The following is a 13,381-nucleotide window of genomic DNA, read 5'->3' on the forward strand; positions in this document are numbered from 1 at the left end:
TCCAGCACAGGGAAAGAAGTGCTGTGACTGCAAAAGTTGAATCACTTTTGCATGCTATGTTTTGCCAGAAGAAGGAAAAGCAAGCCAATAGAGGTGTTTTCCAGAGAAATGTCAAAGAACGATTTTCACAAGTCACTCTATATGCATGATAATTCTGACTAATCTCTCTACACCTTAGAACAGGCTTGTGCTCTCAAATTGCAAGATTAATCAAAACGTGGTTCATGATTATTGGAATGCTAACTGCAGAAAGAGAACATTAGGTGGTAGATGGACACTGATGCTACGTGCAACATCATGAGCTTCGCAGACCTGTGTGAAGTTGTTCATGATGGACGCTCAACAATGAAACCTTTGACGTTAAAATTGAAGCTGTATGATAGAATGATGTTCATACCCAAGGTGGGGGTAATTTTCTGCCCCATTTTCGGCAAGCAGGGAAGCCGGACAATGTGGTGTATCCAATGGGAATGCCCAAATAGCTTTTACACTGGTGGAATTTCCTGTTGAGATTGTCCCAACCCTCTGCCAATGAAGTAAAGATGTTCCTGTTATGGAAGGCTGGAACACCATTTGCATTCATTTAAGTACACATAGTGGGCATCACCAGTGTATTATCCCCCCATATTCTGATTCCTCCCCCTTCCCCAACAACGTGATGTCACTTTGATGGGGTTTTCAACAGCTCTGAAGAAATGGGGATCTAGTGAATGGTCCTTGCTGCGAGTTGCACAGGTATAAGTACAGCCTCCAGGGTGGCAGAGGGTCATGCCTGGGTGATACCCTGGCACTGAACCCTGGCATTGCCAAGAGGCTGTGTCCATAGGGGTGAGGAGGAGGGCTGGGGAGGGGAGGGGAGGGCTTCCATGGCTGTAGGGTGGTTTCCTGGGTGAAAGGGTCCCATGTCCATTGGGGGGGGAAGGGGGGATGGGAGGGTGGTGTTCTGTGGGGTGCCTTCATTTTTTTTTCAGATTAGTGTGCCCTTTTTAAAGGGGTCGAGGTTGCTGGTCGATCAGACTGACTCGAAGCGCGGCACACCAGCATGACGTGGTGGGAGCTGCCTCTCCCATTTCCTTTTCAAAATGTTTGAAAATATGGTGGGAAAAACAGACAAGGCAGCTGACTGGCGGCCCTTCACTTTTCCCACCAGAGGCAACCATTTAGGAAAAAAAACTGGAAAATTCTGTCCCAAGAGGACAAACTTGAGCTGAGAGACGAATGCTACAGAAAGAAAGAGGATCTACAGTTCCAGATAATAGACACTAAACAAAATCCTCTCATCTCAGCTTAAACAAGACAAGAGCTTGGACTGATACCCCTCCGTGTACCAAAAGAGGTTTGTGGTATTTCACATGGATCAGAGATGGAAAGTAGTCCAGTCCAGTGACTAATATCATGTCATACCCAAACTACTCTTCCAATGCTAAAACAAAACTACTGAAGCCAAAAGCAGTGACCTGACTGATTGACAAACTCAAAGTGAAATGGCAGAAAGCAAAACTTCACTTTCAATCCAAAGTGACCGAGGCGGCACGATGACACAGTAGTTAGCACTGCTGCTCCACAGCTCCAGGGACACAGGTTCAATTCCCAGCTTGGGTCACTGTCTGTGTGGAGTCTGTATGTTCTCCCCGTGTCTGCTCCGATTTCCTCCCATACTCCAAAGATATATAGGTTAGGTGCATTGGCCATGCTAAATTCTCCCTCAGTGTACTCGAACAGGCGCTGGAGTGTGGATTTTAGGGGATTTTCACAGTAACTTCACTGCAGTGTTAATGTTAGTCTTACTTGTGATTAATAAATAAACTTACTTTCATAAAACGACCAAATCACTGCCAGAGTTGAGAACTTGAGAGCCAGTCAGAGGGCAAAATGTCAATGCACATAACAAAATTTAGTCCATTTAGCAACTGTGTAAATCAGTCGTCACCTTGTTTGTACGTGGTGAAAACAAACGACCAGATACATCCAGTCCAGGGAGAAGGTAAGCCTATCAGTTGAGTGGGTAGGATTGTGGAGCTCAGGTGTGTCACTTGGGGAGGGCAGCATCTGTTGGCAGCAGAGGTGTTGATGGGTTTTTGATAGGAGAGGGGATTAAGGGTTATGGGGAGAGGGTGGGAAAGTGGAACTGAGCAGCGACAGATCAGCCATGATCTTATTGAATGGCGGGGCAGGCTCGAAGGGCTGGATGGCCTACTCCTGCTCCTATTTCTTATGTTCTTATGTTCTTATGTGTCGGGGCATGTCAGTCAGGAAGGGGTGAGGGTCAGGAAGGAGTATCAATTGGGAAGGGGTGCCAGTCTGGGGGGACATGGAACAGGCTCTCCCAGTGCATCACCGGCCATTTATACTGCCCTGGAGCTCAGAACGTATGGGTATATGTGTGCAATGCATGTATAGAGACCAGTGGAAGTGAGGCAGACTACAATGAACAGGTTTCTGCTTCCGGTTGATGGCTTTTTTAAAGGGGTTGAGGTTGCCCTTATAGATTGTGGATTATTTGTTACTGCAAATGATAATGCATGCAATGTGTTATTTTTATGAAATGATGGTGAGAAATGCCTTTGTGCACTTTGCGTGTCACGTCCTGCAGTTTGCAAGAACCATGTGACCTCTGAGTTATGTGACTTCTGATGTCATTCTTTGTGAGAAAAGGATTCAAGTAGAAGCCATTTCACCCACCACTTGGAACAGATGATCATGGCTTAATATATATCTTTTAAAAAGAGGCATTAGGTAGTTTTTTGGAAAAGAGAATTATTAGACAGTCCAAGAGAGAGGGTGATCAGTAGAATGGAATCAGATTCCATGGCTCATGGAGGAAGACAAGCTGACTATTGCTGGGCTGAATGTCTGTTTCTGTGCCTATGGTTTTAACAAAGACCGGAATTGAATAAAATTTTTTTCTGACCTACATGGTTCAGTACCAAAAGATACATTCACACACTGAGCTACTGCACATACATATATTGTCTGGAATTGCATTTGTTGTCAGTGTCTATTTCAGTATTACCACGATTTTGGTGGTAACCTTTTTTTTCATGTGATCATTATTGGTTCATATTTCTGTAGTGAATCAACCACAAAGGTCAAACTGGTGAGACATCTTTCTTTATTAGTTACCTGTGGCTGCACCCTGTTGTAAAGTCACTTAATATAAGAGGACAAAATATAAAAGGACTCAATAACCAAAACATCAATTAAATTAATAAAACTCATTGTGGACCCAACAGAGAAAAGGAACCAGGATTTATACAGGGCCTATCATTGCCTCTGGGATACCCAAAATGCTTCACAGTGCAGGAAGTACTTTTGAAATTTAAATACAATTGACAAATCTTCCTGCTCCCTGAGGAGGAGGGGTTGCCAGGAGTAAGATTTAATAATAACCTCGTGGATTGGACCCTAACCAGTTCCTAAGGTGATTATAAGATGCTCCAATTCCCAATCTCTGGGTAGAATGTTGGCTGCCAGGTTGTGTGGGGTTTGGGGAGGTGAAAGGGCGGCTTCAGGTTCAGGTTGGGGTGGGGGGGTAGAAGGTTAAATTCTTGGAAAATGCTAACGCGTCAAAAATCCAACATGATTCCACTCGTTTCTGCAGCATAGTCCAGGGCAAGTGGGAAACTGCTGTGGAGATGCCATGTGAGTCATTCACATATTTAAATATCCAATTAATTAAACCTTTCAGTCAGGATTCTGGCTCTAACAGCCTGCACATGAGTCTCCTGAGCTGTGTGCAACTTGCCAGGGTGAACAAAGTGGGAACATCAGGGAGTCACACTTACTGAAACTGGCAGGTTGGAAGCCTTTAAAGAGTCAAACTACGTAGCTGCTGCCCTTTTAATTTAAAAGGTTTGTGCTCACAGGACTTCTGGGAGCCTGATTTCACTGCCTTACAAGTGACTTCCAATCTGTCAGTGACACTTTGCCAATCTTGGACTTTGTCGTCTTTGATCTGCACTTGCCTGCTCCCAGCCTTCACTTCGCTTTGTCAGGTGAGTGGAGAATGGGAACTCCCCACTCACCTGACAAAGGAGTAGCGCTCCGAAAGCTAGTGGCATTTGCTACCAAATAAACCTGTTGGACACAGCATCTCCACATCAGCCTTCACTGCATCAGGGGACCAGCTCATGCTGCTATTACATGAACATCTGATGAGGAGTCACTCCAATTAGCAGCCAATCCAATAGGAACAATTAACAGTAGCAGTATGAGCAACAACAGTACCAACAACAGCTGCCTTCCCTGCAGCCACATGCTCCTTCACAGGACAGAGAGGATGGTCACAGAGCTTCAGCTCAAAGCTCAAATGTCCCCAGCAGAGGGTGTACAATCAGGGATCATCTTCCTCAATGTGTCAGAACAACAGCACCTCAAGAGGCTCAGGCCTTCATGGTAGGTTATATGGGAAGTGATACTAGGGAGGCCTAGTGGTATTATCGCTAGATTATTAATCCAGAAACTCAGCTAATGCTCCAGGGGCCCAGGTTCAAATCCATCCGAGGAAAAAGGCTATTACTGTCCACCCTACCTAAACCTCTAATCATCTTATATGTTTCAATAAGGTCCCCTCTTAGCCGCCTTCCTTCTAACGAAAACAACCTCAAATCCCTCAGTCTCTCCTCATAGGACCTCCGCTCCATACCAGGCAACATCCTGGTAAACCTCCTCTGCACCCTCTCCAAAGCCTCGACATCCTTCCTATAATGTGGGGACCAGAACTGCACACAGTACTCCAAGTGCGGCCGCACCAGAGTTGTGTACAGTTGCAACATGATGCTGCGACTCCTAAATTCAATCCCCCTACCAATAAACGCTAAGACACCGTATGCCTTCCTAACAACCCTATCTACTTGATTCCCAACTTTCAGGGATCTATGTATACATACACCTAGATCCCTCTGTTCATCCACACTATTCAGAGTCCTACCGTTAGCCCTATACTCTACACATCTGTTATTCCTGCCAAAGTGAATTACCTCACACTTTTCCGCATTAAACTCCATCCGCCACCTCTTGGCCCAGCTCTGCAACTTGTCCAAGTCTCCCTGTAAACTATGACACCCTTCCTCACTATCTACCACACCTCCGACTTTGGTGTCATCAGCAAATTTACTAATCCACCCAACTATACCCTCATCCAGATCATTTATAAAAATTACAAACAGCAGTGGCCCCAAAACAGATCCCTGAGGCACACCACTTGTAACTGAACTCCATGATGAAAACTTACCATCAACCACCACCCTCTGTCTCCTATCTGCTAGCCAATTCCTGATCCAATTACCCAAATCACCCTCAATCCCATACATCTGCATTTTCTGCAGAAGCCTTCCATGGTGAACCTTATCAAATGCCTTACTAAAGTCCATATATACCACGTCAACTGCCTTACCCCCATCCACCTCTTTGGTCACTTTCTCAAAGAACTCAATAAGGTTAGTAAGGCACGACCTACCCTCCACAAAACCATGCTGACTATCTCCAATCAATTCATTACTCTCTAAATAACTATAAATCCTATCCCTAATAATTTTTTCTAAATAATTTTTTCTAAATGGTCAGCATGGTCACCACAGTCTTGAGTTTTCTTTAATTCTAGCTCTTTCCATGGGTCTGCTGGTGGTTCCTGCAGGTTTTCACAATCTGTTCCCTCAAGTGTATTGCCCAGGTGATCAATACTATGTTTGGTAAGGCCACCTTTATATTCACTTTGACATGGATAAGTAAGTTAGACAAGTTGTTGGATTTACTTAATTGACTGCATTTTCACAGATACAGAGAGTCATAGCCAGCAGTCCTGGGATGATCAATATGCCTCAGATTATCCTGGAATATTTATCAGTTGGAAAGATTGCACTCCATCAGTGTATGTGACCACCAGAGGATTTTCATGATTGTCTGTGTACGATACCCTGGAAGCTGATGAAACATTCATTCTGTAACAGTCACACCTCCCATTTATGGTCACATCTCCACACAGTGTGAGTGGGTGAGTCCTTGGAGCTGAGGTCTCCCCTACGAGGACCTGGTTCATGATTCTTGTGAGAAGCCTTACCATTGGTACTGAGAAGAGGTCCAGTAAAGGCCACATGAGCACAAGGGAAATCATTGAGCAAACCATTGGGTTCCTGAAGGTGTGATTCAGGTGCCTTGATGGATCTGGGAGCACAAGTCAATATAGACCAGCGTGGTGTTGAGAATGATAGTGGTCTGCTGTGCCTTCCGTAACGTTTACTGTAGAGTAGACTGTGGCCGGAATTTTATCACCATTCTTGCCGGCGGGATTTTCCCATCCTGCTGCAGTGAATGGAGATTTGGCTAGCTGCCAAATTATCCGACCTCGCAGGAGCATGGCATGAACTGCAGAGAGATCATGCCCTTAGGCTGCAGGAAGAAGGAGGTGATGAATGTTCAATATCCTCAGAGGAGGATCCTGATGTGGCCAGGGTGGCTGCAGCTGTTCATCTGGCTTCCAGAGGACACATATGGCAGCATTTCAGATATCCTGAGTGCGTGAAGTCACATGACAGTGCAATGTTAAACCCTCTGATCCAGCCTTCCCAAAACATATCATTCCCGCAATCATAAATCTTCCCACAACATTCACATCTATTGCTTGTCTTCCATTGTAGTCATTCCATTCTCCCAAAGGCTACTGTTTATTTGGAATTCAAAATGCAACAATGGAAGTGACAGAACAATCAAGTATTCAATGTAAATGCTTGACTAATTTCCATTTCCATCTCTGTAGTGATGTAATTATGAACTCCCAAATGAATCCCACTGGGAAACTAAAAAACTGTCCTCTATTGTTTTGTATTATATCTAAGGAATGTTACCCCAGTGATATCAACAGGGTGAGAGGCAAGTGCTTGTTCCCCTGCTGTTACAGATGAAATTCCTGTGGCGGACATTTCTGTGTCTCTGCACAGGGACAGACCCGGTCATCAGGAAGAAGAGATCATGTACAGCCTTGTCTCCAGGGAGTTGCAAGGAATGAGGAGTGGTGTTGCAATGAGGAAAGACTTCAATTTCAGATTGATTCCAGGGATGAAAGGGTTGACGTATGAGGAGAGATTAAACAGTTTGGGCTTATAAAATTTATAATATAACAAGTTTATAAAATTATGAAGGGTACAGATAAGGTGAACAGTTGAAAGCTTTTTCCCAGGGTTGAAATGACAATTACAAGGGGGCACAGGTTCAAGATAAGGGGGGAAAGGTTCATTGGGGATGTGCAGGGGGAGTTTTCTACATAGAGAGTGGTGGGGGTTTGGAATGCACTGTCAAGTGAAGTGATTGAGGCAGATACGTTAGCGACATTTAAGACTTATCTGATAGAACATGAACAGACAGGGAATAGAGAGATATAAGCAGCTGATCTGGACAGGACAATATGTTCAGCACATGCCTGGAGGGCCGAAGGGTCTGCTCCTGTGCTGTACTGTTCTTTATTTTTTGTTTGTTATACTCACTGGGATTTAGAAGGATGAGAGGGGATCTGATGAGGTACACAAAATACTAAAAGGGATTGATAAAGTAAACGTAGACCAAATGTTTCCCTTGTAGGATGATCTAGATCAAGAGGTCACAGATATAGGATGAGAGGTGGTAGATTTAAAATTGAGGTGAGGAAGAACTATTCTCACAGAAGGTGGTGAATTTGTGGAACTCACTGCCCCATGGAGTCTGAAGCATTAAATGATTTCAAGAAGGAGGTAGGTATATTCTGATATAAAAAAAACAGGTTAAAGGGATATGGGACACAAGTGAGGAGGTGGATTTGAAACCAGGGAGAGAACAGCCATAATCTGATTGAATGGCGGAGCAGGTTCAAAGGGCTGAATTGCCTACTTCTGCTCTTAATTCCTATGTTCCTATGACTTTTCTGTCCCTCCTTCCTCTCCCCACCACCCCGTGGCCCATCTACATTTCACTGCTAACCTAGAGTTTGCGAGAACTTATCTGCATTTCAACGAAGTGCTGAGCCACCAAGGCAAACTCTACTGCATTCTGCACAAAGTGACAGAGTGAAAAAGTCTTTGTTTATGTTGAGCATACACTTGCTAGCCTGCATCTGATTCTTTCCAGGGAGATGGACATTTGTGTAATTGACTGAGATATCAGCACTCATCCTAGAAATGGACTCCTCAGTCTCTCTCAGAAGTGCCCACTGCCTGTAGAAATGTTGACAGAATCTCACACATTTCCTTTTGCTCCTTCAGACATGCACTTTTTATGAATGACTCCTGAAGTTCAGCAACTGCATAAAGCTGAGCAGAGCTTGGAGTTTCCTATACTCTCTGACTGGGACTCTGCACTGCTGTACCTGCCTCCAGCTCCTGCTCCTGCCTCAAGTTCCTGGTCACATGCAATGTGCTCCTCAGCATGTGGCCACTTGTTAATTCTCATGGAGTCCTCACTGAGGAGTGTATATCTGCATGAGTCATGCGATTGCTCCCTCAGCCTGCACATTCTCCTCTGAGAACTCCTCAACTTCTTCCCACTCCAATTCCTGCATCACTTTTGAAGGAGTTGTGGGAGCTGAAAGACATGAATTAGAATTCGCATTTGGAAAAGCTTTGAAGTCTACCATGATCTTGACAATTCTGTTTGATGTGACAGCAATTCAGCATTTATGTGTCAAATGACATTGTGATTTCCAGTTCTACCATAAAGTATGTGGGCGATTTCCATCTCTCCATTGTCAATGACTATATCTGTGCCAGCCTCCTAATCTTCAACACGTTCCAGGAATAAAGGGTAACCTCGGGGCTAAAAGGAGTGAAGAAACTAAGATAATTAGTATCAGCAGGGAAAAGTTATTGGAGAAATTTAGGGGACTAAAATCTGACAAACACCCAGGACCTGATGCCCTACACCATATGGTTCTAAAAGAGATAGCTGCAGAAATAGTCAATGCATCAGCTTTAATTATTCCAAATTCCTTAGATTCCTGAATGGCCCCATCAGTTTGGAGGTTGGCAAATGTTACACTGCTTTTCAAGAAATGAGGGGGAGAGAAAGCGTAAACTACAGGCCAGTTAGCCCAACATCAGTCATTGGGCAAATGCTGGATTCTATTACTGAGGAAGTCATAGAGGTTTACAGCATGGAAACAGGCCCTTCCGCCCAACTTGTCCGTGCCGCTCCTTTGTTTTTAACCACTAAGCTTGTCCTCAATTGCCCGTGTTTGGCCCATATCCCTCTATACCCATCTTACCCATGTAACTGCCTAAATGCTTTTTAAAAGACAAAATTGTACCCGCCTTTACTACTTCTGGCAGCTTGTTCCAGACGCTCACCACCCTCTGCGTGAAAAAAATTGCCTCTCTAGACCCTTTTGTATCTCTCCCCTCTCACCCTAAATCTAGCTTTAGACTCTCCTATCTTTGAGAAAAGATGTTGACTATCTAGCTGCTCTATCATTATTTTATGGACCTGTATATGATCATTCCTAAGCCTTCTACGCTCCAGAGAAAAAAGTTCCAGTCTATCCAGCATCTCCTTATAACTCTGCAAGTCTTAACAATGCAATTAGAAATGTATTGTATGATTAGAACAAGTCAAAATAGCTGTCTTACAAAAGGGCAATCCTGTTTGACAAATATATTTGGTGTTTTAAAGATTGGCAGTAATATTTCTGTAATCAAAACTCGACCAACTAGTATTCGCTCGTTAATAGAAGTCTGGGGTTGAGCCTGTTGGATTTGTTTTTCAACTGGAGATGTTTTTTATCACTCAGAACTCTGTGCTAACACTTGTTCACCTGCTCACCCCTCATCAGTCCCAGCCTCATTAATAATTGTTGAACTAGTTGGTATGGGGTGATAGCCTTTGCTTTGGTCTCAGCCTCCCACTTTCCTGCAGCATCATGTCCAGTTGGCACCGCTCACTAGATCCATATGCTCCTGAATCTGTCACAGATCCTCAACACCTGCATCATTAAAAGACAAAAAAAGGAGCTTCCTGACTAGATGAGAAAGCAGAATTCACCTTACATCTTAGTTAACTGGTGTATTTCATTAACTGATACCACCTATTCCCTCTGCATACCTGATAATAAAGATTTTACCGTAACTAATAAGGCAGATAGACAGAAACCAGTACAGGGCATTTGATATATTGGAGGTCTTGTGGCACACTGGGTAGTGTCCTTGCTTTTCGGCCAGAAGTTCTGTGTTTGATTCCCATGCCAGACTTGATGGTCAACAAAGAGGTGTTCATAATCGACAATGAATTTGAAAATCTTTCCAACATGTGGTCGGTGGTAAGAGTGGAAGAAATTCCTGGTCTGTCATACGATGGAAGGAAATTGGAGCATCACCATAGCTCCAAGTAAGACTCCTTCAGGTGGATGAAGGAAGGTGGCTTGATAGACAGTGTGCATCAGATTGGTGCCAACAGGGGCTTGACCCCCCGGCTTTCTGCTTGATGTGGATTAGGGACCTGTCTCATTGCTCTACTTGTGGTGCTACCTTTGAGCAGAGAACTTAAGAAGATGTGATAAGGTGCCACACTGAAGGTTAACTGACAAGATAAAGGCTCATGGAGTTGGAGACAGTGGATGGAATTCTCTGGCTGTTTGCTAGTGGCAAATTCTCTGGCCTCTCCGGCAACGTACCCCCACCACTTTGGGTTTCCTGGCAGTGAGGTGAGGCCACAATGGAAAATCCCATTGACAATAGCAAGACCAGGAGATCCTGCCACTGGTGAATGATGATTTGATTTGATTTAATTTATTATTGTTACATGTATTAACATACAGTGAAAAGTATGGTTTCTTATGTGCTCTATAAGCAAAGCATACCATTCTTTGAGAAGGAAACAGGAGAGTGCAGAAAGTAGTGTTACAGTCATAGCTAGGGTATAGAGAAGTATCAAGGTAGGTCCATTCATAAGTCTGACAGCAGCAGGGAAGAAGATGTTCTTGAGTCAGTTGGTACGTGACCTCAGACTTCTATATCCTTTTCCCGAGGAAAGAAGTTGGAAGAGAGTACGTCCAGGGTGTGTGAGGTCCTGAATTATGCTGGTTGCTTTTCCAGGGCAGAGGGAAGTGTAGACAAAGTCAGTGGGTGGAAGGCTGGTTTGAGTGATGGACCGGGCTTCGTTCATGACCCTATGTAGTTTATTGCAGTCTTGGACAGAATATGTCTTGGACATACCAAGCTGTGATGCAGCCAGAAAGAATGCTTTCTGTGGTGCATCTGTAGAAGTTGGTGAGAGTCACAGCGGACATGCCAAATTTCCTTAGTCTTCTGAGAAAGTAGAAGCATTGGTGGTGCAATGCCTCTCACTGCTGAGAAACCTGCTGATGGGAGGCCAGAGATTTTCGGCTAATATATTAGCATGGTTTAGAAGATTCATTAATGAACAGGAAGCAGAGCACAGACATAAACAGGGCATTTTGAAGTTGGCAGGCTGTGGTTACAGGAGTGCTGCAAGGATCAGTGCTGGCATCTCAACTATACGCCATCTATACTAATGGCTTAAATAAAAAGACAGAATAATGTATCTAAGTTTGCTGTTGGTGCAAAGCTAGTTGGGCAGGAAAACCGTGGGGAGTTCAGGCAAGATAAAGACAGGTTCAATGACTGGGCAACAAAATGGCAGCTGGAATATAATGTGAGCAAGTGTGAAGTTGTTTGTTTTGGCTGTAAAAATAGAAAAACAAAATATTTTTTAAAGGTATAAAACTTGTAAATGTTGATGTTCAAATAGTCTGGGGAGCACTCATGCACAGATGCAGGAAGTTAGCAATAGCAAACAATGAGAAAAGCAAGAGGAATATTGACATTTATAGTAGGGGGATTGGTGTACAGGAATAATGAAGTCTTGCTACAATTTTGGAGGTTTTTATTGAGACTGCATTTGGAGCATTGTGAGCAGATTTAGTTTGCTAAATAAGGAAGGATATACTTGCAGTGAAGGCAGCACAGCAAAGGTTCACTTGATTGTTCCCAGTTGGGATGAGGAAATTGTCTTCTGATGAGAGGCTAAGTAGATTAGGTTTGCATTATATGGTTTAGAGAAATGGGAGATGATTTCACTAAAACATAGGCCTGCAAGGAGTGAGTTTCTAAGGTCTATCCACCAATGTGCAGTCCTTGGAAGGACTTTGGGAAAGGGAAGCAGAGATATTCAGGTCTACAACTTTCCGTGTAGGTTCAGAGAAGCATCTACCAACCTAGTGAGAGTGACTTCCCCTTCAGTTCTCTGTTAAAATGCAATTGGGCCCTATTAACATAATAGGCCTTCTTGCTTTATGTGGGGCCTGTCCGCTTCTTACAGAACCATGGTTTTTAGGATCATAGATGATGGGATCTAACTAATTAATATAGCAACAGGTGTAGGCCATTCAGCTCATCTGGCATTCTCTACCATTCACTTAGATCATGATGAATCACATCTCAAGTCTATTTACTTGCTTTGGTGCATATCCCTTAATTAAGAAAAATATATCAATTTTAACCTTCAACATTTCAATTGATCTAGCAAACACAGTCATTTGGGGCAGAAATTTCAAGATTTCCACATAAATCTGTGTGAAAAAGTGCTTCCTCATTTCATTTTTCAATGTTTTTGCTATAACTTTAATATACCTCTTTTTAGATTCCATTTCTGTATCTACCTTCTTGAATCCCTTTAGCGTTTAAATATTTGAATTAGATCACCTCTTTTGTCACGTCTTAGCAGGGGAGTAGGATAGGTAGAAGAAAGAACAAAACACTGCTTAAAGTCTGCTTGATTTGAACCTGATGTGGAGATGCCGGCATTGGACTGGGGTAAACACCGTAAGAAGTCTGACAACACCAGGTTTAAGTCGCTCGATGAAGGGGCAAACCCCGGAAGCTTGTGAGTTTACTATCAAATAAATTGGTTGGTCTTAAACCTGGTGTTGTCAGACTTCTTACTGTGATTTGAACCTGTCAGACTTGTTGAAAATTAAAGACCTGTTGATAATCTCCCTTCATAGGAAATTCAATTTTAACACTATATTATAGAGAAATTTGGACCTTATAGGCCATTATTCTGCCTGAAGAGCTCTGAGTGTGCAACAGGAGCACTGGGAATTCTGATGGGAGATGCCTTGTCAACATTTGTGCCTGATTCCTGATGTCAGGCCATCGATGAGGTGGATGGAATTTACACCCAATTCTATCATTAGTCCCCAGTGGGAATTTGCAGAGTAAGATCATAAGGCGTAGGAGCAGAAGTTGACCATTCAGCCCATCGAGTCTGCTCTGCCAATCAATGAGGTCATGACTGATCTGATTTGAAAATCCTCAACTCCACTTTCCAGCCTTATTCCCGTAATCCTATTTCTTATGTTCTTAAACCTTGATTCTGCTACTAACTAAAAATCTCTCTATCACAA

At 43.4% G+C, this 13,381-nt stretch overlaps 1 pseudogene; it reads left to right on the forward strand.

The window, feature by feature from the left end:
• The first annotated feature begins 270 nt into the window (after nucleotides 1-270).
• LOC145359784 (small ribosomal subunit protein uS19 pseudogene) overlaps nucleotides 271-13,381 on the forward strand; it is a 145,744-nt pseudogene continuing 132,633 nt past the window's right edge.

This window comes from Carcharhinus amblyrhynchos, chromosome 2 (genome assembly GCF_965287045.1).
Source record: "Carcharhinus amblyrhynchos chromosome 2, sCarAmb.v2.hapA, whole genome shotgun sequence".
Lineage (NCBI taxonomy): Eukaryota > Metazoa > Chordata > Chondrichthyes > Carcharhiniformes > Carcharhinidae > Carcharhinus > Carcharhinus amblyrhynchos.